Source organism: Puma concolor, chromosome B1, assembly GCF_028749965.1.
Source record: "Puma concolor isolate L17-30 chromosome B1, mPumCon1.1.hap2, whole genome shotgun sequence".
Lineage (NCBI taxonomy): Eukaryota > Metazoa > Chordata > Mammalia > Carnivora > Felidae > Puma > Puma concolor.
In genome coordinates, this window is record NC_141670.1 from 141,284,343 (window position 1) to 141,310,279 (window position 25,937).

General features: G+C 36.7%; 1 protein-coding gene across 3 annotated transcripts in view; it reads right to left on the minus strand.

Moving 5' to 3' along the window:
• CFAP299 (cilia and flagella associated protein 299) overlaps positions 1-25,937 on the minus strand; it is a 591,216-nt gene that overhangs the window by 427,335 nt on the left and 137,944 nt on the right. The gene's annotated exons all lie outside the window — the stretch shown is intronic.

Sequence of the window (25,937 nt, forward strand, 5' to 3'; positions counted from 1 at the left end):
CATCTGACTTTGACTCAGGTCATGATCTCATTGTTAGTGGGTTCGAGCTTCACGTCCGGCTCTGTGCTGACAGCTCACTGCCTGGCACCTGCTTTGGATTCTGTGTCTCCCTCTTTCTCTGTCCCTCCCCTACTCATGCTCTGTCTCTGTCTCTCAAAAATAAATCAACATTAAAAATAAATAAATAAATAAATAAATAAATAAATAAATAAATAAATAAATAAATAAATCTATCTTAAGGAAAAAAAAAAACAAAGAGGAGGAAAGAATAAATTCTGTCTAGGGCAGCTGAAGAAGGTTTCCCACATAGTTTGTGGGAACCAGTGGAAAATGAAAATGTGGGACACTTTGTTCAAAATTATTAATCACTTCAAAATGATGACATGGCACTAAACCAAGAACAGAGCCCTTCTAAATGTGGGGCTCTGTGCAACTGCATAGTTCACTCACCCATGAAGCTGGCTCTGATGAGGAGGAATCTGTGAACCATGAGGAATCAACAGAGTTGTGAAGGAGATGAGTTATAAGCTCCAATCTGTATTTCTCAAAGCAGTTTCCAGAAGCAGGGCAGAGGATGATTAGGGAATCATCTTTGTGATAAATTCATGATGTTTTTTAGGCCATTTAAATGCCTCATCACTGGTCTCAATGAAACAAAATGTTCAATCTTCATCATGTATGGTGATTTTGTTGCTGATTAGTTAATACTAACGTCTGTAATAGTCAATTCTATGTGAAGAAATAATTATATATCCTTAATGAATAATGTTCTAATGAACAATGTTCTTCAAATTATAAATATGAAGATATTTATATATCTTATATTATATATATTATATATAATTATATAATATAATATATATAATTAATAATTATATATAATATTAATATATATATTAAATATTATACATATCAGGTCATAAATATGACCTGATAAATTCTGTACCTAGAGACGAATTGTCAGAAATAGGCAACTTTGTAAGAGCACAGTACAGAGTTCCAACATTCGCACTCAGAGGTCAAGATTGAAGATATATCTAAGGAAAATTGTGAGCGTATGTAACAATCTATTTTTGACTATAAGCCACACTCACATGTCAAGAGAACAAATTTTTTTTGTATTTTTTCAGTTTTCATTTCATTCTAAGTAAAAGCCTACTTCAGATAAAAGCAAATCGATCTTAAAACTTTATTTCCTCTGTTGTTAATAGATACATTTAATTCTGCCTTCTTGACTCAAGTGTTTTCTAAAATGCTTTCACATAAATCCGAGATTTAACAATGTATTTTAGCATGCCATAAGCTAATAAAATACAGAATGTGATGCTATTACTTTTATAATAAGGTATTTCAAACTAAAATTATATAATTTCACATCTTTGGAGTACATGGGCAAATATGTTTAATATTCAATTTACATCAGCCATTTTTAGGCAGCTATTTCCAACCACACTATATCCTGTGGTTTAAACATCTTCCCTCATTCCCTTTATTAGTCACCAAGATCAGCATGGAAACATCTGGGGTCAGGAAGTTATCTTCAGGATTTACATTCATAAAACGCTAGAGCTGACCTCTAACTCTGGAAGTTTGTGGTTCTCTTTTTAAAAATTACTCCCAATCATGTCCCATATTTCACTGTTAGAAATGTGTCACTTGGCCTGTTCTGGTGTCTAGAGAACTGTGTTCCAGAGTAAACCTATAAACATTGAGGGGAAGAGACAATTTCCCATGAACTTGGGAATTACCCAGTGTTAGATCTGAAAGCCTAAAAATCTGAGTGTGGCTTTTATCTACTTACTCTAAGGCACAACAGATGGGAACTTATTTACTCATGGTGCTTTTGTGTATATGATGAAGAATATCTAGATTCTCCTCTTGTACAGATCTCAAATGACTCCAAGGTCAGGCAAATCCCAATTCTAGAATTCCTGTAGAAATTATTTTTGCCAATTAGAGCCTTACAAAGTTCTCCATATGCCAGCCAAGTGGTCCCTGGAATGTAGCTAAGTAAGCAATGATCACCTATTATCATGTGATTATGGTGTCTAATGAGTCAAGGGTATATATTAGTTAAAATTTTGAAAAAAAAAAAAAAGAAAGAAATGTGTGGAACAGGTATGCATCTCCACACACAAATTAAGTTGTGGGGGAAAAACTTTATGTAACAATTTCATTTGTAAACCCATTCAAAATCCAGCTATTTTTGCTTAGGACTGAATCTAAGTGCCAAGGGTCTTGTGTAGTGTTAAAAAATAGGTTTGGGAATACTCCTTGGCATGATTTGTCCATGTTAACATTCTCTGAATCTTATCTCTTCTGTGGTCTGGTCCTTGGAAGATAGTCTGTTGAGGTTACAATTCAGTCAAACCTAGTAATTTTCATCCATAAGGTCCAGTCCAGAAACTCACTCTGCTATTTTCATAGCCCCACCAGATGCCTGAAAATTTTTCATCACTTCAGAGCAAGATAGTCCACGGGAAAGTTGTGGGTCAGCCTTGGGCCATTCTGCTCAGAGATGTTAGGTAGCCCTTTCTACTATGAAGATTAGTCCCTCCTCCCCAGGTCTTGGGCCCTTCCACAGAGGTAAGCTCTAGGTCTCCTCTGCTCTGGAATCTCAAAATCCTCTCTGGGATCTCTATTGCTCTTTACCTAGGGCTCAACTATTAGAAGGAGATAGTCAGGGGACATGAGTCCTTTCTCTACTATCTCCCAGACTGGATCAAAGCCCTCATTACTTCTCCTTTGACTTCCTCCCATCTCCATCACCATACCCTCCTGAAGTAAATATTCTCTTGCTTTTCACTTTATTCTCAACATTTTTGAGTAATCCCTTCTCCGGAGAAATGAACAAAGACTTCCTAGCATACTGAATAGTGGAGGAACCAAGAGCTACCAAACAATCTTGGGGGAAAAGTAGGTTATACTTTAAAATATTATCAACTAAGAGCAAAAGAAACTTGGTCAGCTGGGAAAATGGTGGAGTAGGAGGACCCTAAGCTCCCCTCATCCCACAGATACAACTAGAACACTCACATCCGTGGGAATAACCCAGAAAACTATCCAAAGACTGGCAGAACAAACCCCACAACTAAAAGTAGAGAAGAGGCCACATCCAAGAAGGTAGGAAGGGCAAACGTATGGTTCGGGAGCAAAACAATCTGTGGCTTATGGCAGTGGGGAGGAAGCTGGTGGTGCAGAGAAGGGCAAAAAGCAGACTTTCACACTGGGGAGTCCACGAATGGGGTGAATGCCCATGACATTTGCCTTTGAAAGTGAGAGGGGCTGAATTTCATGAGTTCTTACAACCAGCAGGACTTAGAGCCTGGAATTTTAAAAATCGGAGAGCCCAGCTATGGGAGAGACTGGAGGGCACTAGGAAACAAAGTCTCCACCCTTAAATAGTCAGCACAACAAACAGCCCATGATGTGACAGTGTAGAACTAACAGTTTGAAAAACGCCAAGGGGCAAATGAGACGAAAAGTGATTTGCTCATCCCAAAGTTGGTCTGGAGAGACATGGGTCACAAAGAGACCCTTCCAGAAACAAAAGAGCTGGCAGGCACCATTTCCCTCCCCTAGGCCCCAGCATAAACAACAGCCACCTGTGGGAACCAGCCAGGCACCAACTCTCATTACCTAACTTGCTTGTACTAAGCCTACCTCTCCCCATGCTTCTGGGGATCTATCCTTCCCCGTCACTCTTGCTGTAGTCCCAGAACTGTGGGGCCCCTCGTCCAGAAGACCTGAGCAAACTGCCAACACCACATCTCCCCACCTGAACATTTATGGGACTTCAGTTCCAGTGGTGGCAGGGGCAGGTCTCATTTCACAAACAGACCACAACACCTTGCTTAAAACGTGCCTCATCCCTGCTAGGGACCAAATACTGCCCACAATAGGCAAAAAAAGCCTCTGAAGACAGCTAGACTGAAGGAAAAAGAGGCCAGATCTGAACAGCAAGGCACACACAACACACACAGGAGACACTTACTGAAGGGACAGGCCCTGGGGAACAAAGGACCTCTTCTTCATAAGGCTATAATTCTTAAGAACAACAACAAAAAAATAGCGGATTTTCCTAACACAGATAGAAAGCAGAAAAAAGTGAGGATACAGTGAAATATGTCCCAAATGAAAAAAACTAAACCAAACCACAGCAACATACCTAAAGAAAACAGATATAACAAATATGCCTGATAGAGAATTTAAAGTTATGATCATAAAGATATTCACTGGATTTGAGAAAAGAGTGGAGAACATCAGTGAGACCCTTTACACAGAGATAAAAAAAAAAGTGAATCACAAATCAAGAACACAATAAATGAAATTAAAAATGCTCTTAATCGAATAAATAAGCTAGATGAAGCAAAGTAATAAATTAATGACCTAGAAGACATAGTAATGGAAAGTAACCAAGCTGAGCAAAGGAGAGGAAAGAAAATTATGTAAATTGAGAATAGTCTTAGGAAACCCAGTGATTCCATCAAATATAATAATATTTGCATTATAGGGATCTCAGAAGAAGAGAGAGAAAAGTGGGCAGAAAATTTATTCAAAAAAATAAGACCTGAAAACTTCCCTATTTAGGGAAGGAAACAGATATCCTGGTCCAGAAGGCACAGTAATTCCCCCCAAAAATTCAACCCAAGGAGGTCCACACCAAGACATGTAGTAATTAAAATGGGGGAAAAGTAGTTATAAAGAAAAAAAAATTAAGCAGCAAGAGAAAAGAAGACAGTTACATACAAGAAAAACCTTGTGAGTCTATCAGTGGAATTTTTAGCAGAAACTGCAGGCCAGAGGATACATTTGTAGTGCTGAAAGGGGAAAATCTGCAGCCAAAAATATTCTATACAGCAAGGTTATCATTCAGAATAGAAAAAGAGATAAAGAATGTCTCAGAAAAAAAAAATCTAAAAAAGTTCATACCAGTAAACCAGCCCTACAAGAAACATTAGAGGGGATATTTTAAGTGGAAAGGAAAGACCATAAGTGAGAGTATCAGAAGTAAAAAACACAAAACCATTAAAAATAAGTATTTCTATAAAAATAAGTCAAGAGTTTCATAAAGTAAAAGGATGTTAAATATGACAGTATATATCTAAAGCATGGTGGGGAGAGTAGTAAAGAATAGATATGAACTAAGCAACCATCAACTTAATATAATCTCTTATCTGCAGAAGATGTTATATACAAACTTAACAGTAACCACAAATCATAAACTAGTGTGTGTGCGTGTGTGTGTATACATGTGTGTATGTGTATGTGTGTGTGTGTGTGTGTATGTATATATATATATATAACTAGTTATGATTACTAGTTTATTATATATATATACACATACATATTATATACATATATATATATACACACACACACAAAGAATAAAGAGAAAGGAATTCAAGTATATCACTAATGAAAGCCAACAAACACTATGAAACAGAACAAGAGAAGAAAGGATTAGAGAAATTGTAGAGAAACAACCACAAGACAATTAACAAATAGGCAATAAATACATATCTATCAATAATTACTTTGAATGTAAATGGACTAAATACTTTAATCAAAAGAAATAGGGTGACAGAGTGGATTAAAAAACAAGACCCATCTATATGCTGCCTACAAAAGACTTATTTCAGGCCAAAAGACACCTGCAGATTGAAAATGCAGGAATGAAGAAATATTTACCATGCAAATGGTTGTTTTAAAAAAAAGCCAGGGTAGCAATATTTAAATTGGGCAAAACTGACTTTAAAACAAAGATTATAACAAAAGACAAAGGAGAACACTATATAACAATAAAGGGGACAAGCCAACAAGAGGATATAACAATTGTAAATATTGATGCATACAACATGAAAGCACCTAAATACACATAGCAGCTAATAACAAATATAAAGGAAATAATCGGCAGTAATAAAACAATAGTAGGGGATTTTAACACCACATTTACATCAATGGACAATCATCCAAACAGAAAATCTACACGGAAACAGTGGCTATGAATGACACACAAGACCAGATGGATTTAACGGACATATTCAGAACATTACATCCTAAAATGGCAGAATATACATTCTTTTCATGTGCATACAGAACATTCTCCAGAATAGATCACATATTAGGCCACAAAACAAGCGTCAACAAATTCAAAAATATCAAAGTCATACCATGCATCTTTTCTGACCACAATGCTATGAAAGTAGAAATCAACCACAAGAAAAAACCTGGGAAGGCACAAATACATGAAGGTTAAATAACATGCTACTAAAAAATAAATGGGTCAACCAAGAAATGAAAGAAGATATAAAAAATTACATGGAAACAAATGAAATGAAAACACAATGGTCCAAAATTCTTGGGATGTAGCAAAAGTGATTCTAAGAGGGAAGTTTATAGCAATACAGGCCTACATCAATAAGCAAGAAAATTTTCAAACAATCTAAACTTACACATAAAGGAGCTAGAAAAAAAAGAAAAAACAAAACCTAAACCCAACAAAAATAAGGAAATAATAAAGATTAGAGCTAAAATAAATGATATAGAAACCAAAACAAAACAAAATAGAACAGATCAACAAAACCGGAACCTGGCTCTTTGAAAAGATCTACCACATTGATAAACCTCCAAAAAAGAGGTTAACAGAGAGAGAGAGAGAGAGAGAGAGACCCATTAAAAGAGAAAGAGAGAGGGAGGACTCAAATAAACAAAATTACTAATGAAAGAGGAGAAATAACTACCAGCACCACAGAAATACAAACAATCATAACAAAATGTTATGAAAACCTATATGCCAACAAACTGGACAACTCAGAAGAAATGGATAAATTCTTAGAAACATATAAACCACCAAAACTAAAGCAGAAGAAATAGAAAATCTGAACAGAGTAATCACCAGCAATGAATATGAATCAGTAATCAAAAAACTTCCAACAAACAAAAAGTTCAAAACCAGATGGCTTCACAAGGCAAATATTTAAATTCTACCAAATTCTATCAAATATATAAAGAAGAGTCAAATCTTATCCTTCTCAAACTATTCCAAAAAATAGAAGAGAAAGGAAAATGTCCAGATTCATTCTGTATCTTATGAAGAAGCCATAGCCAACATCATGCTCAATGGCAAAAAACAGAGCTTTTCCCCAAAGGTCAGAAACAAGATAAGAATATCCACTCTCACCACTTTTTTTTTTCAACTTAGTACTGGAAGTCTTAGCCACATCAATTAGAAAACATACAGAAATAGAAGGCACCCATTGGGGCACCTGGTGGTTCAGTCTGTTAAGCATCCCCAACTTCAGCTTGGTCATAATCTCATGGTCTGTGGGTTTGAGCCCCACATGGGGCTCTGTGCTGACAGCTCAGAGCCTGAAGCCTGCTTCAGATTCTGTGTTTCCCTCTTTCTCTACCTGTCCCCTGCTCACGCTGTCTCTGTCTCTCTCAAAAATAAATAAACATTAAAGAAAATAAAAAAAAAAAAAAGAAAAAGAAAAAGAAAAAGAAATAAAAGGCACCCAAATTGGTAAGGAAGAAGGAAAACTCTCACTATTTGCAGATAACAGAATACTATGTATAGGAAATCTAAAGATTCCACAGAGAACTGATAAATGAATTCAGTAAAGTCAGAGGATACAAAATCAGTGTACAGAAATCTGTTGCATTCTTATACACTAATGCTGAAGCACTAGAAACTGAAATTAGGAAAACAATTCCATTTACAATTGCACCAAAAACAATAAAACATCTTAGAATAAACTTAACAAAGAGGTGAAAGTCCTGTACTCTGAAAACAATAAAACACTGATGAAAGAAATTGAAGATGACACAAAGAAATGGAAAGACATTCCATTCTCATGGGTTGGAAGAACAAATATTGTTAAAATGTCTATACTACCCAAAGCAATGTACACATTTAATGCAATCCCTATCAAAATGCCAACAGCATTTCTGATAGAGTTAGAGCAAACAATCTTAAAATTTAAGAGAACCACAAAAGATCTCAAAAAGCCAAAGCAGTTTCTAGTTTTGGTTTCTTTAAAAAAGAAAATCAAAACTAGAAGAATCATAATTCCAGACTTCAAGTCATATTATAAAGTGGTAGTAATTAAAACAGTATGGTATTGGCATAAAAACAGACACAGAGACCAACAGAATAGAACAGAAAACCCAGAAATAAATCCACAATTATATGCTCAATTAATCTGCTACAAAGGAGGAATGAATATCCAATGAGACAGTTTCTTTAACAAATGGTGTTGGGAAAACTGGACAGTTGCTTGCCAAAGAATGACACTGCACCACTTTTTTCACCCTACACAAAAATAAACTCAAAATGGATTAAAGACCTAAATATGAGACCTGAAATCATAAAAATCCTAGAAGAGAACACAGGCAGCAATTTCTCTGACATCAGTTGTAGCAACATTTTTCTAGATATGTCTCCTGAGGCAAGGGAAATAAAAGCAAAATTAAACTATTGGAACTACATCAGAGTAAAATGATTCTGTACAACAAAGGAAACAATCAACAAAACTAAAAGGCAACCTAGTGAATGGGAGAAGATATTTGCAAATTATATATCTGATAATGGATTAGTATCCAAAATATATAAAGAATTTATACAACTCAACACACACACAAAAAATAACCAATTTAAAAGTGGGCAGAAGACATGAACAGACACTTCTCGAAAGAAGACATACAAATGGCCAGCAGACACATGAAATCATCAGGAAAATGTAAATCAAAACCACAATTAGATATCATCTCACACCTGTTAGAATGGCTAAAATTAAAAGCACAAGAAACAACAAGTGTTGGCGAGGATGTAGAGAAAAACAAACCCTCTTGCATTGCTGGTAGGAATGCAAACTGGTACAGCCACTGTGAAAAAAACAGTATGGAGGTTTCTCAAAAAATTAAAAATAGAACTATCCTAGTATACAGTAATTGCACTACTGGGTATTTACCAAAATAATTCAAAACCACTAATTCAAAAGGATATGTGAACCCCTATGTTTACTAGAGCCAAGATATGGAAGCAGCCCAAGTGTCCATCAGCAGATGAATAAAGGATATTATTCAACATAAAAAAGGATAAAATCTTGCCATTTGCAATAAGATAGAGCTAGAAAGTATAATGCTAAGTGAAGTTAGTCAGAGAAAGACAAATACCATATGATCTCATTTATACGTGGAATTTAGAAACAAAACAAGCATGCAAAGGGAGAAGAGAGAAAAAAAATAACATAAAATAAAATATTATCAACTACAAATGATTTCATGTAATGTTTATGAGCTAGTCAGTCAACTTTATATGAACACACTTATTTATACACATTTTTAATAAAATACTGCTGAGCCTGAGATAACTTACTAAATGGTTAAAATGTGCATATAATACTTTTTAAAATAATTACTTTTGTGTTAATTTTTTTCATGTGTATTATATAACTAATTAGAATGAAACTATGCAATGGCATTTTCTATCCCCAACATTATCAAGAAATAGTAGCGCCACACATTTTTCAGATATCCAAAGTGACCATAAGCATTTACAAACCAAGTTTACCTTAGCAATTTTATCAAGGTCTTCTAACATACATTACCCCTTTTTCCTTCTTGTTAAATAAGGAAATAAGAGTAGACATGAAGACATGCCCCCTAAAATATTTTCCAAATACTTGTGTTGCTTCAAAGACTTTTAAATCTTGGTAATTTATTATAAAGTTTAATCTCTGAACAATACATATAGTGCTGACTGCACTATATGTAACTAACATTCTTTCACAAGCCATCAAAGTGCCAATAAATGTACACAATGTGTGGTGATCTATCTGGAGACATCATGAGACTTTCAAAATATATGAAAATGTGAAACAACTGGACTATGTTAAAATGATATTCTGTTGTATATGTTTTCAGGAATAAATGAAAAGTAATTTTTACTTTGCTTTTGATTTTACTACATGGATAGTCAGCGTTTGGTTTTCATCATTACACTTAAGTTCTATGTGAAGCCAGCTGGTACTTAAGGGAATATAAGAAGTTAGATTCATCTAAAACAACTTACTTGACCTCTTTCCTCAAAAGAGAAGATGGGAAAATACAGATCATAATACTAATAAATACTATTGAAGATATTGAACTTGAATATCATCTAGGATTTCAATCTGATAATGGGCAACCAATCAACAATTAATTCCCTGAGATACAGAAAACATGGTCTGAAAATTCATCAAACTGTAATGAGAATATTATTACAAACATTTACTAATTGATAATAATCAAGTTGCCAAGATTGCCAATTTTAATCCAAAGAGAACTAGTATACTATTACACCATGCATTTGAGAAGAGCTTTGAAAGCATTAAACAAATCTTAACTTCCAACAAAGATAGTCTTCAAGAATTGGATGAATAGGGGCGCCTGGGTGGCGCAGTTGGTTAAGCGTCCGACTTCAGCCAGGTCACGATCTCGCGGTCCGGGAGTTCGAGCCCCGCGTCGGGCTCTGGGCTGATGGCTCAGAGCCTGGAGCCTGTTTCTGATTCTGTGTCTCCCTCTCTCTCTGCCCCTCGCCCGTTCATGCTCTGTCTCTCTCTGTCCCAAAAATAAATAAACGTTGAAAAAAAAAAAAAAAAAAAAAAGAATTGGATGAATAAAAAATATTATTCCTTTGATTCTGGGGGAATTCCAACAGAGAATATATATGTGATTTATTTATTCAATAAATAATTATTTGAATACCTATTATGATGCAGGCACTGAAGGTATGGTGGTAAACACTCGGTCTTTGCCCTTCATGAGGGCCCATCTAAAAATACAGGGATAAGGTACAAAAATATGGGTTAGTCTAGAATGCAATGACTGCAACTAAGAGGTGCAGCTAATTCACTCTTGATTTGGGGGCAGGAGGAGAGAGACACCTTCCTGAAGATGTAAAGTGTAAAATGGGACTGGAAGAATAAAAAAAGATTACACGGTGAAAAGGAGAACATTTGCATTTTGTTTTATGTTCATTAATTTAATAAGCACTGTCATAGCCCCAGCACTGTCCCAGGCACTGGAAAACCAACAGGGAAAAAAACTAGACTAAATCCCTGTCCTTGAGGAGCTTTCACTCAATGTGGAGATAAACTATGAACATATCAGCAAGTAAAAACACTAAGTCATATGGCAGGTGGTCAAGGTCAGCCTAAATGAGAAGATGAAATATAAGCAAAGATGCAAAAGAGGTAAGAGGATGATCCATGACGAAGGGTATGATCTGGAGGAAGAGTGAGCTAGGCAGCAGGAACAGCAAGAGCAAAGTCCTTCAGGTGGAAGTGTATGTGATATATTCAAGGTCAGTGTGGCTGCACTGAAGTAAGTAATGGGGAGGACTAATAAGGTCCAAAAGGTAAAGAGAAGCCAGTTTAGGTAAGGCTTTTGTAAAGCCATTGTGAGGATTCTGACTTTTATAATGAAGGAGATACATTGCGAGGTTTGGGTGGAGAAATGAATTAATCTGATTTAATATGATCAATCTGGCTGTTAAGAAATGAAAGTGGTGGGGAAACCAGTAAGGGCACAGAATCTGGCAGAATAGTTCAGAATCTATATATCGTATATAATGTTGCAAATTAGAAATGATAGTATACAGAACAGGGATGTAGCAGTGGAGGTGGGGCATAATGACTCAATTCTGTGTGTGTGTGTGTGTGTGTGTGTGTGTGTGTGTGTGTGTGTGTGTGTGTAAAGTTTTTATGTACTTATTTTTTAGAGGGGTGGAAGGGGCAGAGAAGAGAATCTCAAGTAGGCGCCAAACTGTCAGCAGGGAGCCCAACACTGGGCTGATGCAGGTCAGTTCAATTTTAGAAGGTCAGAAGTTCAATTTTAGACATGGTAGGTTTGAGTTGCCTGGTAGGTAACTGAGTGGAGATGTCCAATAGGCATTTGAATATAAAATTCTGGAGTGAAGGGTAGAAGTCTGGGTTGAAGGTATAAATTTGGAGGTAACACCTTGTAGTTGGATATGAAGAGGTCAAGGTCTTAGCTCTAGAGTTACCAGGCATTTATAAGTATGGAATAGAGGAAGTAACCAGTCAACAAGACTGAGCAGGAATGACCAATAAGGTAGAGCAGAAACTAGAGGGAATGTGGTTTTCTGGAACAGTCTTGGGAAATAAGTAAGATATTATTTCAAAAAATAAAAAATAAAGTGATTGTCTCCAGAAGTGCCTGAGTGGCTCAGTAGGTTAAGCATCATACTCTTGATTTCAGTTCAGGTCATAAACTCAAGGTCCTGAGATTGGGTCCTGCATCAGGCTCCATGCCTAGCATTGGAGCCTGCTTAAGATTCTCTCTCTCTCTGTCTCTCTGTCTCTCTGTCTCTTTCTCAAAAAAAAAAAAAAAAAAAGTGATTGCCTCCAGCTGACCAAAACTACAGATCAGCCATTGGGAAAACAACATGGAGATCAATGGTGAATGGAACAAAAGCAGATTTGGTGAAGAGGTGGGGATGGAAGGAAGCTTGATTAGAATGGGTTCAAGAAAACCACTGCAACTTTATGATAGGAAAAGCAATGGCATGTGTCTCTAGTCACAGTATCTTGCATTAAGACCATACCAGAAAACATTGTTAAGAAACTACGTCTCCTGCTAGTAAAATATAGTCAACTCCAAGATAAAATGGTAATTCTCATTGTCACAAATCCAGCTACAAAATGCCTCATGAATTTTTTAACAAGTGAAATGTCACATTTCAGTATCCTTTCATTGGGAATTTAGTAAAGGGAGGCTTTCTTTAGGAACCATGCTTTTAATAACTTAAATGAAAACATTGGTGGGGCGCCTGGGTGGCTCAGTCGGTTAAGCGTCTGACTTCAGCTCAGGTCATGATCTCGCAGTCCATGAGTTCGAGCCCTGCGTCGGGCTCTGTGCTGACAGCTCAGAGCCTGGAGCCTGCTTCGGATTTTGTGTCTCCCTCCCTCTCTGCCCCTTCCCCGTTCATGCTCTGTCTCTCTCTGTCTCAAAAATAAATAAACGTTAAAAAAAAAAAAATTGGATAAAACTCATTAGTTCAAGGAATCATAAAAACAAAACATCTTGTGTACTACATGGTGCTTATTAATAAATTTGAATATAATTTTTTCTAGCGTGAGAAATAATGAGAGGAGTTGAATGCAGAAACTATAACTATCTCAAGTACTTTGCTGTAAAGGGTAATAGTGAATTGAGATGAGATCAAAAGTGAAATATGGGCTCAAGATAGTAATTTATAAGATGAGAAAAAATTACACCATATTTTTCCACTAGTGTGAATGACCTAACAGTGAGAGAAAGTTTATGTTGAAAGTATAGAGTGAGCCTAGAGCAATGCCCTTGAGTTGGCAAGAGAGGATGATATTTAGTATATCAGTATAAAGATTAGCTTTAGTGAGTTCACTGATCAAAGCAGGAGAAAAGTAAAAATATACGGGTTCAAATGTAGATGGAATGTTTTAGAGGTAGTAGCTGTTATAATTTCTATTTTGATTGTTTCTATTTTCTCATTAAGATGGGAAGAAAGGTCATCAGCTGAGAGTGAGGATCATGGGGGAGGGTAGATTGAACAAATGAAGAAGATATGAAAAAAATATATATCTAGGAGAGTAGAAGAGCAAATGGATTAGGTAAATGTAATAGACCTGCCAGGAAGCACTAACAAGACATCTGGCTTAGTGATCATGAAATTAGAGTGAATTTCAACATAGCATGCATTTTCTTGGCTTGCTCAGCTCCATAGGTACAGGTACCTATTAAGCAGAAAACTGGGTTTTACCAAGTCTGGGATTTTACCAGGTGAATATGAAAGTGAGAAAGGGGCAAAAAATAATAAACTGAGTAAAGGAAGATATTGAAATCACCTAGAAATGTTTTATAGAAACTGATATAAACCACAAACTTCTGTCTGCAAGCCCTATCAAAGTATAGATGATGTCCAGCTACTATCTACTGAATTAACAGCTGAAATAAAATTTTATTATAGAAGAAAGCTCAGAATTTAATGGTAATCCACATCAGCCTTAGTTTCCCACTTTCTTTCATTCTTTTTTTTCTATCTCTGTCTCACTCTGCCTCTCCCTCCCCCACTACATCCTCCTTCCCTCTCTCCCTCTCTGTCTTTGTGTGCGTGGATGTGTGTGGAGAGGCAAAGAGACAGTATTGTTCTTCCAGTAAATTTACTTTAGTCGAATGAGCTGATCAGTGTTAAAAAGATGAAGAGAGTCTGAAGAGAAGATTCCCTTGGTACTGCAGGACAGGGGCATTACAAGGTTTATAAAACTAAGTTCTTACTGCAACATTTCCTTCCTTATTTTTTACTACATTTGACATAAAACAAATCAAAACAGAAAAATTGCTTATACTGGACCATCCATTTCATAGAATTGGTTGTCATCAAAAAAAAAAAAAAAAAGAATCTCTTTCACCCACACTACAGAAAATGACTGTATAGGTATCACAAAATGGTATCGTTAGATAGCCCTTCTCTTGTGAAGCAATGTATTGAATAGATAAGAAATTTATTTGGATATTAATACTAAAAAGGCAGAAATGTGGCAAATTTCAGAATGTAGGTAAATGAGTAAGAAAAAATCAAACTGATAGTAACTTCCTTCCCCTAGAGAAATAACACCTTTTTCTGTACAATCTAAATATATATATATTTTTTTATTTTGTTTCTTCCTGGTGTGCTGTAGACATGACATAATTTTTAAGGTCTCAATTATGGATTATTCTTGTATACCAGCTGAGACCTATTTTAAAAATGTATCTAGCTAGTATAATTAAAGTTATTTTTGGTCTAATTATAGTGTATAGTACGCAGACAAAACTGTTATTTTAAAGTGTCATCTATCTTTACATGGAAATCAGTTGTAATATATTACTTTTTAATCAAGGATATGCAACATAAATCTCTAATAAGAGAAGCATCTGGAACCTAAGAGTCCAGAAAAAAAAAAAAAAGTCGTTACAAAGGTTCCTGAGGTTTGGAGTTTGGCACTCATAATACGCTTCTGTTGTAAAAAGCATCACATGGTGGGCTTGTGAGGAAGAGCAGAAGTATAAGCACCCAGTCCAAATAGGAGGCCAAGGTGGTGGCTGTCTATGGAGGAAATGAGGTGACTGAACCATAGCAGTAGCAGTGAAAATGGGTAGATGTCAATGAATTTAAAATCTCTTTTTGAAGTGAAATCAACATGATTTTGTGATAGCTTAGATTTCAATTTAAAGTGACTCTTCCAAAAGAAGACTGAAAAGAACCAAGAAAGCAATGCTTCTAAAGCTAGTATGATAAAATTGATGCAACACTCTGTACTACGTGGAAAAATTGCTTCAATTCTTTTTACAGGATTTGGTTCTAAAGGCTCTTAAATACACTAGTAACATTTTCAAGTGAGTATTTTTTAAAATATTTATACATTAGGAGCAAATGGGGTAGGAAGACCATGTGATGCCCCTAAGAATGCCGCTCCCACCCTAGTGCCCAAAATTTGTTCTTCTGAAATTTCACTATGAACAATACCTTCATGGCAATGTGAGAACCTGAGCTTATGGGCAGCTCCTGTCCCATACTCAAACACATTATCTGTGTAAACAGAAGAGATAAACTTCCATGAAAGAATGTGTGTAGATATAAGATGCAGGAGTGTCAAAAATCTCTAGAACCAGAAAAAATAGAAAAATCTGAAATTGGGTTTAAAGTGATTCCATTTAACCTGAGAGTAAATTCAGTTCTCAGTGAAAATGCAAATAACCTTGGAAAGCATAATATATTTATCATCTAAAAATGGAAAATATTGTTAGATAGACTTTAGTTCATAGAATTGGAATAATCACCATTGGCCTTGCATGGCCACCTTTTTCCTTTCCTTTCCTTTCCTTTCCTTTTTCCTTTTTCCTTTCCTTTCTTCTTTCCTTTCTCCTTTCCTTTCCTTTCCTTTCCTTTCCTTTCCTTTCCTTTCCTTTCCTTTCCTTTCCTTTCCTTTCCTTTCTTTAATTACACGGAACCTACATTAACTAAACAATTAACTCTAGAACAGAAACACTGAGAATAATTCACACTTACCTATGTGTTATTTTCTTATCCCATTGTCTTTAATTTACTTATCAGATAACTGAGAGTTGAAGTTTATGAGATTGAGATAAAGAATAGCTGGGTTTAGAAACAAAAGAAGAGATTTGGGAAAATAATGAAGGAGAAAGAGGAGAAAAAAGCCAAGTTTTATCTGCTTCACAATTCAGTTAAGGACTTCCTGGATACTGTATATAAAAACACATCAGTTAATATGTTGACAACTAATTCAAATGACAGAGAAATTAAAATTCATTCCCCAAATTTTCTTTTCCTGCAAAATCAACAGTAGAAAATAAAATAAGGCTGGTAATAAAATTTTCATTCAATGTATTACTTAGAAATAGTAAACCATAGACTTTCATTTAACTAGCCTAGTCCCAATGAGATTTCCCCTCCTTCAAGAACACTATCTCAACTACAGTATTTTTCCATGCATGCAACCCGCACTGATTCCAGTAATAATCCTCTGACTACAAAAAATAAGATTTCACACATCCAGGAATCTCTTTATAAAGATATGGATTTTAAATAGTCTCACCTGGATTTAGCATGGGCAAAAATTCTTAAAATAAGAACTGATGTTAAAATATATGTAGATCCCATTACTCAGTCTGGAGATTCACAAATGGCAGTGCTTTTACATTCAAAGTCACAATCAGTTAAATGCCATTTTTTATCACTTACATCTAAAAAGCATCTCCTCTACTGACTTGGTAAAAAAAAAAATCATAAAATGAGTACATTCAAATTTATCCACTAGTAGAAACTACTAGGCAGACTTTTTTTTTTAAGAACACAAATGTATGACCCCGAGGATTTCCTTCTGAGGTAATAGAAAAATATTTTTTCTCCACATAGTATAAACCTTAACCCTTGAGATAAAGTATCTTCTAAGATTTCACATTAAAAGAGGGCTATTTTCAGTTCACATATATAACCACACATGGTTTTACTTTAATAGGCACCTTCTTTTATTGCTTAGTATCCAAGTGTTTTGGCTGGAAAATATGACATGGTGGTTGAGCCTATTTTTGCCATTATTTGTAACAATTTTCACATTTTATAAAATGACTTCAACTTTAAAATTTTTTCAGTAATAGCCAATTTTGCATCGTGAGTTTTAACAGTTTTATTCTATCATTCCTGGCCTCTGTTAAAACAAGTGCAACTGCACATGACAGAAGGTGATGAAAGTTCATGTCCCACCCCTGTAACAATAGGATACTATTTCACACATCTATTAGCACCTACACAAGTAAATTCATGGAGAAAAGATCATTACTTTAACAGGTACCAAGTTAATTCCTCCACTCAGAAAAGAACTAGATTATGTTTTGGTCACTACCCATATAACCCAGCAGTTACAAGGCAGCATTTTTCAAGGAGTATGAAAGAAACAGAAGTTGCAAATTCTAACTACCTAGTCTATTACTGCTCTAGGAAAAATTATGAAAAAGATAAGATGTATTTCCATCACTTTTTATGTATTTCCTCATCATATACATATATATATATGTGTGTGTGTGTGTGTGTGTGTGTGTGTGTGTATGTATACATACATATATATCCTAACATCATATACATCTTTTATATATACACACACACACATATATATCATTTCGTATATATTACAGATATCCCTTCCTCATCTTCCTCTTCACTTCCTTTTAGATCCCACACAACCCTTTCTAAACCTGCTTAACTTGACCTTGACAAAAAAATACTCCATGATCCCTCACTTCTACATTGCCTTCTTATCCCCTATTCTCCACAAACTTCCAAAAATCCCAGAAATCAAGGTCTTAATAAACTAAAACTATGATAGTTTCATGTTCTGCCTCTCTAGTGATGCACATGTTTTAAAAACAGAAGCTTCATTTTATTCTCACAATGGCATTTTAAGAAGAGATGAGTCATTCCATTCTTCTAAAAAACAAAAACAAAAACAAAAAAACAAAAAACAAAACAAAACAAAAAACTATAATGGTGATATTTTAAGTAAAATTTAAGTAAATATTTAGGTAAAAATTAAAAGTAAATAAGTAAGTGAAAAAGTATTAACAGTAAAGCACAAAATTTAAGTAAAAATGCTGGGCAGCTGTCTACTTTGTATGTTTTTAAGGCTTTCCCTGGATATAAGCTCTAGGAAGGAACTTCCATATGTCCAATGTGATACATCCTGTTGTTTTTTTTTCTTTTAATCCACCCAAGTCTAGTCATCTTTCTAACTTTACCTAACCATCATCAAACTACTAGATTTCATCATCTTCCCAAGATATCAATTTATATCCTTTCCAGGCATATCCATCTGCTCTCCACACTGCATGCACAGAATGATCTTTTTCTCTAAGTGCAAAACTGATAACATCCAATACTTAAAATGATTTCCCTTATTCTTACAATATAAAACAAAGACCTACAAAGACCTACTTCTACTGCCCCATCTCCTCTCATGTTCTCTCTTCCTCTCTCCGTCCTGATCACACCAGCATCTTTCCCTCAAGTTCACCAGGTTCTCCCCACCATCTGGTTAATATTTACTCATCTGTCTCATCACAAAGCATCTATCACTTCCTCAGGGATGCCATTCATAAATTCTCAAACCAAATCAACCTCTTCCCCATGGTAAGCACAAAAGAATGCCACATGCCACTCCTTCGTAGCACTAGGCATTGTTTGAATTATACAGCTATTTGCATGGCTATCTGATTAACATCTTTCTTACCCACCATTCTTTGTGTAAAAATCACAAGAGCACGAGCCTTATTTCTTTGCTCACCAATTTCTCACTAGTTCCTAGTATTGTGCCTAGCACAGAGTAGGTACTCACCAAATATCTGTTGAATGATAAATGGTTCTGATGCATAATATGAAATGCCATCCCCATCCATTAACTGAAGCCTAAACTGTAACACTTAGGCATCTCTTTCACCTCAACCTAACAATATCTATTTTTTTTTTTCATTTATCTTGTGGTCAGGAGAAAGGTGAATAGCACAACTTCTGCTCCCAAGAGGCTTGTAGTCTGAAAGTGCTGGAAGATGTATAATAAAAAAGTGACTACAACAACTAAGAAATTAACTGCTTAATAGAACTTAGTCACTGTTCTAAGAAATAAATATATATGACCCTTACAACAAGCCTATGAGGGAAGTACTATCATTAACTGATATAATATCACATAGGTAATAAACAGAAGAATCAGGATCCTGACTTTGGGTGGGTCAGAGCCACTGCTTTTAGCATCTCTACAACACTGCTTTTTTGTAAGAATGCTATGATAAAAACATAACAAAGTCATATCAAAAGTTCTGTGAAAACCCATGGGGTATAAATTTCACAGAGATACAATAATATTTCACTGGGCCTTGCACTCACCAGGACAAAGAAAATGTGCAACAAGGAGGACAACCCAAAGCAAAGAGAATAGTAGAAAACAAACGACAAAGTCTTAAAATGTGCACTTATCTTTTGGGACTAACAAATTATATCACAGGGAGTTCTAGAAATAAAATGAAAATTTTAAAAAGAAAAGAAAAGAGATGAGATGAGAAGAGATGAGAAAAGAAGAGAGGAGAGGGGAGGGGAGGAGAGGAGAAGAAAGAAGGAAAGGAAAGGAAAGGAAAGGAAAGGAAAGGAAAGGAAAGGAAAGGAAAGGAAAGGAAAGGAAAGGAAAGGAAAGGAAAGGAAAGGAAATTAACTTAAGGCCAAGATATGAAGAACTATGAGCCCTAGACTAAAGATTTTAACTTTATTTTGTAAATGATGAGATAGCACTGAAGGATTTTAATCAGAGATAGCTACTATAAGAATGATGTTTGCCAAATTCAGTTTCAGACAAGTATAAGAATCTTGCTTGTGCCTCTTCATGACATCATATCCATCACTGCCTTCAAATTTCCACTTCAACTATCAGTTCCTGCAGGAAGCCTTCCCTAACAATCTTTTCCAAAAATTTTAGATTCTCCCTTTTATTTTTTTAAATTATTTTTTTATTCCCATAGCTCCTCTAATGCCTACCACAATGCATAATGATCTTTCATGGATGATCCAGGGTCATGAGCTAAGGAAGAGTAACGTATGCATACAAAACTGGGAGTCATTAGTAGTTGAAGCTGTAGAAATAAATGAGAGACAAAGAAAAACAGACCAAATAGATGCAAAAAAATGGATGTGAGATACCAGCAGAATACCATCAGAGTAAAGTTAGGCAAAAGTAGATCCAGGGGAAATAGCCCCCAAAAGGATCCACGGAGGCAAAAGGAAAGCTAGGAGAGAAGTACAACGTGGTAGGCAGGAATTGAGATAGGATCAAGGAGGCATCTGACTCAAGTAATAAATGCTATACTGATATCAGGCAAAATAAAGAAGGTGGCCGACAGCTTTGGTTTTTCAGTATGAGAGAAAATTCATTAAGGCAGGTGATTTTCATCTCCTATTTATGAAAATATAAAGCATAATGCTCTATTTTCCTCTTATTTTAGTTAACAAATTACCTGCTAAATGGATATCTGCAAAACCTCAAAACAATACAAGTTCCCAATGTTGATAAAATTAGATTCTGGCCCATAATGGTCTTGAATTAAGTTGTGGTTTGCCAACACCACACAAATGTGACTCATTCGTCTAAGAATTTCATAATATAAAAATAATGGGAGAGGTATTATATCATGGCCTTTTATAAAGTCAGTCATTCTTGATCGAGAATAATTACAATGGACCACCCAAAACATTCAAGTATTTCAAATTATTTGCCATGTAGTAAAATATGGGGCAGTTGAGCAGAATCAAGACAATGAATTTTAACTGTATCAAAATGATCAGAATAATTAAAATCTATCCTGCAAAAAAAAAAAAAATAGATGAAATAGGTGAAGGGGATTCAGAGGTACAAAGTTCCAGTCATAAAATAAATAAGTTGCAGAACTGAAAAGTACAGTGTAGGGAATATAGTCAATGATAGTGTAATAATGTTGTAAGGTGACAGATGGTAACCACACTTTTTGTGGTGAACAGTGTATGACACAGAATTATCAGATCATTGTGCTGTACACCTGAAAATAGTAAAACACTGTGTGTCAACTATACTTCAACAATAAAAGTAAAAAATAAATTAAAAAATATTTTCCAAACTTCATAATCATATGAAGTACACTTCATATACTTTGTTTTTTCCATTATGTTATAAACAAAAAATAAAGGAGATAAATATTACATAAAAATAATGCCAATCTGGGGCTCTGGGGTGGCTCAGTGGGTTAAGCATTTGACTTCAGCTTAGGTCATGATCTCAAGGCCCACACTGGGTGAGCTCAAGCCCCATTTCAGGTGAGCTCGTGCCCCACTTCAGGGGAATCCCTCATGGGATTCTCTCTCTCTCTCTCTCCTGCTCTCTCTCTGCCCCTCACTCACTCTGCCCCTCTTTTTCTCTCTCAAAAAATAAAAAATAAATAAAAATAATGCCATCTTTGAACACTGTAGAAATTTTTTTCTGTGATTAAAAATATTGAGACAAGTTCAAACTCAGAACCCTATCCAAAGTCATATGAATAGATACCCCTTTAATGTTTACTTAATTTTAATAAATTTACCTGCACTTATATTTACTTATTTATATTTCTATATTGAAATTAATTAGGAACACAGTACTTTAATTATGAAAAGTAGGTACCTACTGAGAAAAACTGAACCCACTATTAATTCCATTTTTAGTAACTTTGTTCCCATTTAAAATAATTTGAGGATCCGGAGGGAAGATGGCAGCATAGGAGGACGCTGGGCTCACCGCGCGTCCTGCTGATCACTTAGATTCCACCTACACCTGCCTAAATAACCCAGAAAACCGCCAGAGGATTAGCAGAACGGAGTCGACGGAGCCAAGCGCAGACGAGAGGCCCACTGAACAGGGTAGGAAGGGCGGCGAGGCGGTGCGTGCTCCACGGACCGGTGGGAGGGAGCCGGGGCGGAGGGGCGGCTCGCTGGCCAAGCAGAGCCCCCGAGTCTGGCTTGCAAAAAGCGGAGGGGCCTGAAGGACTGTGCTCCGACAGCAAGCGCGACTTAGCGGCTGGGAGGTCATAAATTAACAGCTCTGCTCAGAAAGCGGGAAGGCTGGAGGACAAAGGGAAGGAGAGCTGCTGAGCCCCCTGACGACAGAGCTCAGTTTGGTGGGGAACAAAGGCGCTCGCCAGCGCCATCTCCCCCGCCCATCCCCCAGCCAAAATCCCAAAGAGAACCAGTTCCTGCCAGGGAACTTGCTCGCTCCGCGCAAACACCCAACTCTGCGCTTCTGCGGAGCCAAACCTCCGGCAGCGGATCTGACTCCCTCCTGCTACCACAGGGCCCCTCCTGAAGTGGATCACCTAAGGAGAAGCAAGCTAAGCCTGCCCCTCCTGCCCCTGTGCACCTTGCCTACCCACCCCAGCTAAGACGCCAGATCCCCAGCATCACAAGCCTGGCAGTGTGCAAGTAGCCCAGACAGGCCACCCCACCCCACAGTGAATCCCGCCCCTAGGAGAGGGGAAGAGAAGGCACACACCAGTCTGACTGTGGCCCCAGCGGTGGGCTGGGGGCAGACATCAGGTCTGACTGCGGCTCCGCCCACCAACTCCAGTTATACACCACAGCACAGGGGAAGTGCCCTGCAGGTCCTCACCACGCCAGGGACTATCCAAAATGACCAAGCGGCAGAATTCCCCTCAGAAGAATCTCCAGGAAATAACAACAGCTAATGAGCTGATCAAAAAGGATTTAAATAATATAACAGAAAGTGAATTTAGAATAATAGTCATAAAATTAATCGCTGGGCTTGAAAACAGTATAGCTGACAGCAGAGAATCTCTTGCTACAGAGATCAAGGGACTAAGGAACAGTCACGAGGAGCTGAAAAACGCTTTAAACGAAATGCATAACAAAATGGAAACCACCACGGCTCGGATTGAAGAGGCAGAGGAGAGAATAGGTGAACTAGAAGATAAAGTTATGGAAAAAGAGGAAGCTGAGAAAAAGAGAGATAAAAAAATCCAGGAGTATGAGGGGAAAATTAGAGAACTAAGTGATACACTAAAAAGAAATAATATACGCATAATTGGTATCCCAGAGGAGGAAGAGAGAGGGAAAGGTGCTGAAGGGGTACTTGAAGAAATTATAGCTGAGAACTTCCCTGAACTGGGGAAGGAAAAAGGCATTGAAATCCAAGAGGCACAGAGAACTCCCTTCAGACGTAACTTGAATCGATCTTCTGCACGACATATCATAGTGAAACTGGCAAAATACAAGGATAAAGAGAAAATTCTGAAAGCAGCAAGGGGTAAACGTGCCTTCACATATAAAGGGAGACCTATAAGACTCGTGACTGATCTCTCTTTTGAAACTTGGCAGGCCAGAAAGAATTGGCACGAGATTTTCAGTGTGCTAGACAGAAAAAATATGCAGCCGAGAATCCTTTATCCAGCAAGTCTGTCATTTAGAATAGGAGAGATAAAGGTCTTCCCAAACAAACAAAAACTGAAGGAATTTGTCACCACTAAACCAGCCCTACAAGAGATCCTAAGGGGGACCCTGTGAGACAAAGTACCAGAGACATCACTACAAGCATAAAACATACAGACATCACAATGACTCTAAATCCATATCTTTCTATAATAACATTGAATGTAAATGGATTAAATGCACCAACCAAAACACATACGGTATCAGAATGGATAAAAAAACAAGACCCATCTATTTGCTGTCTACAAGAGACTCATTTTAGACCCGAGGACACCTTTAGATTGAGAGTGAGGGGATGGAGAACTATTTATCATGCTACTGGAAGCCAAAAGAAAGCTGGAGTAGCCATACTTATATCAGACAAACTAGACTTTAAATTAAAGGCTGTAACAAGAGATGAAGAAGGACATTATATAATAGTGACAGGGTCTATCCATCAGGAAGAGCTAACAATTATAAATGTCTATGCGCCGAATACCGGAGTGCCCAAATATATAAAACAATTACTCATAAACACAAGCAACCTTATTGATAAGAATGTGGTAATTGCAGGGGACTTTAACACCCCACTTACAGAAATGGATAGATCATCTAGACACACGGTCAATAAAGAAACAAGAGCCCTGAATGAGACATTGGATCAGATGGACTTGACAGATATATTTAGAACTCTGCATCCCAAAGCAACAGAATATACTTTCTTCTCGAGTGCACATGGAACATTCTCCAAGATAGATCATATACTGGGTCACAAAACAGCCCTTCATAAGTTTACAAGAATTGAAATCATACCATGCATACTTTCAGACCACAATGCTATGAAGCTGGAAATCAACCACAGAAAAAAGTCTGGAAAACCTCCAAAAGCATGGAGGTTAAAGAACACCCTACTAACGAATGAGTGGGTCAACCAGGCAATTAGAGAAGAAATTAAAAAATATATGGAAACAAACGAAAATGAAAATACAACAATCCAAACGCTTTGGGACGCAGCGAAGGCAGTCCTGAGAGGAAAATACATTGCAATCCAGGCCTATCTCAAGAAACAAGAAAAATCCCAAATACAAAATCTAACAGCACACCTAAAGGAAATAGAAGCAGAACAGCAAAGGCAGCCTAAACCCAGCAGAAGAAGAGAAATAATAAAGATCAGAGCAGAAATAAACAATATAGAATCTAAAAAAACTGTAGAGCAGGTCAACGAAACCAAGAGTTGGTTTTTTGAAAAAATAAACAAAATTGACAAACCTCTAGCCAGGCTTCTCAAAAAGAAAAGGGAGATGACCCAAATAGATAAAATCATGAATGAAAATGGAATTATTACAACCAATCCCTCAGAGATACAAACAATTATCAGGGAATACTATGAAAAATTATATGCCAACAAATTGGACAACCCGGAAGAAATGGACAAATTCCTGAACACCCACACTCTTCCAAAACTCAATCAGGAGGAAATAGAAAGCTTGAACAGACCCATAACCAGCGAAGAAATTGAATCGGTTATCAAAAATCTCCCAACAAATAAGAGTCCAGGACCAGATGGCTTCCCAGGGGAGTTCTACCAGACGTTTAAAGCAGAGATAATACCTATCCTTCTCAAGCTATTCCAAGAAATGGAAAGGGAAGGAAAACTTCCAGACTCATTCTATGAAGCCAGTATTACTTTGATTCCTAAACCAGACAGAGACCCAGTAAAAAAAGAGAACTACAGGCCAATATCCCTGATGAATATGGATGCAAAAATTCTCAATAAGATACTAGCAAATCGAATTCAACGGCATATAAAAAGAATTATTCACCATGATCAAGTGGGATTCATTCCTGGGATGCAGGGCTGGTTCAACATTCGCAAATCAATCAACGTGATACATCACATTAACAAAAAAAAAGAGAAGAACCATATGATCCTGTCAATCGATGCAGAAAAGGCCTTTGACAAAATCCAGCACCCTTTCTTAATAAAAACCCTTGAGAAAGTCGGGATAGAAGGAACATACTTAAAGATCATAAGAGCCATTTATGAAAAGTCCACAGCTAACATCATCCTCAACGGGGAAAAACTGAGAGCTTTTTCCCTGAGATCAGGAACACGACAGGGATGCCCACTCTCACTGCTGTTGTTTAACATAGTGCTGGAAGTTCTAGCATCAGCAATCAGACAACAAAAGGAAATCAAAGGCATCAAAATTGGCAAAGATGAAGTCAAGCTTTCACTTTTTGCAGATGACATGATATTATACGTGGAAAATCCGATAGACTCCACCAAAAGTCTGCTAGAACTGATACATGAATTTAGCAAAGTTGCAGGATACAAAATCAATGTACAGAAATCAGTTGCATTCTT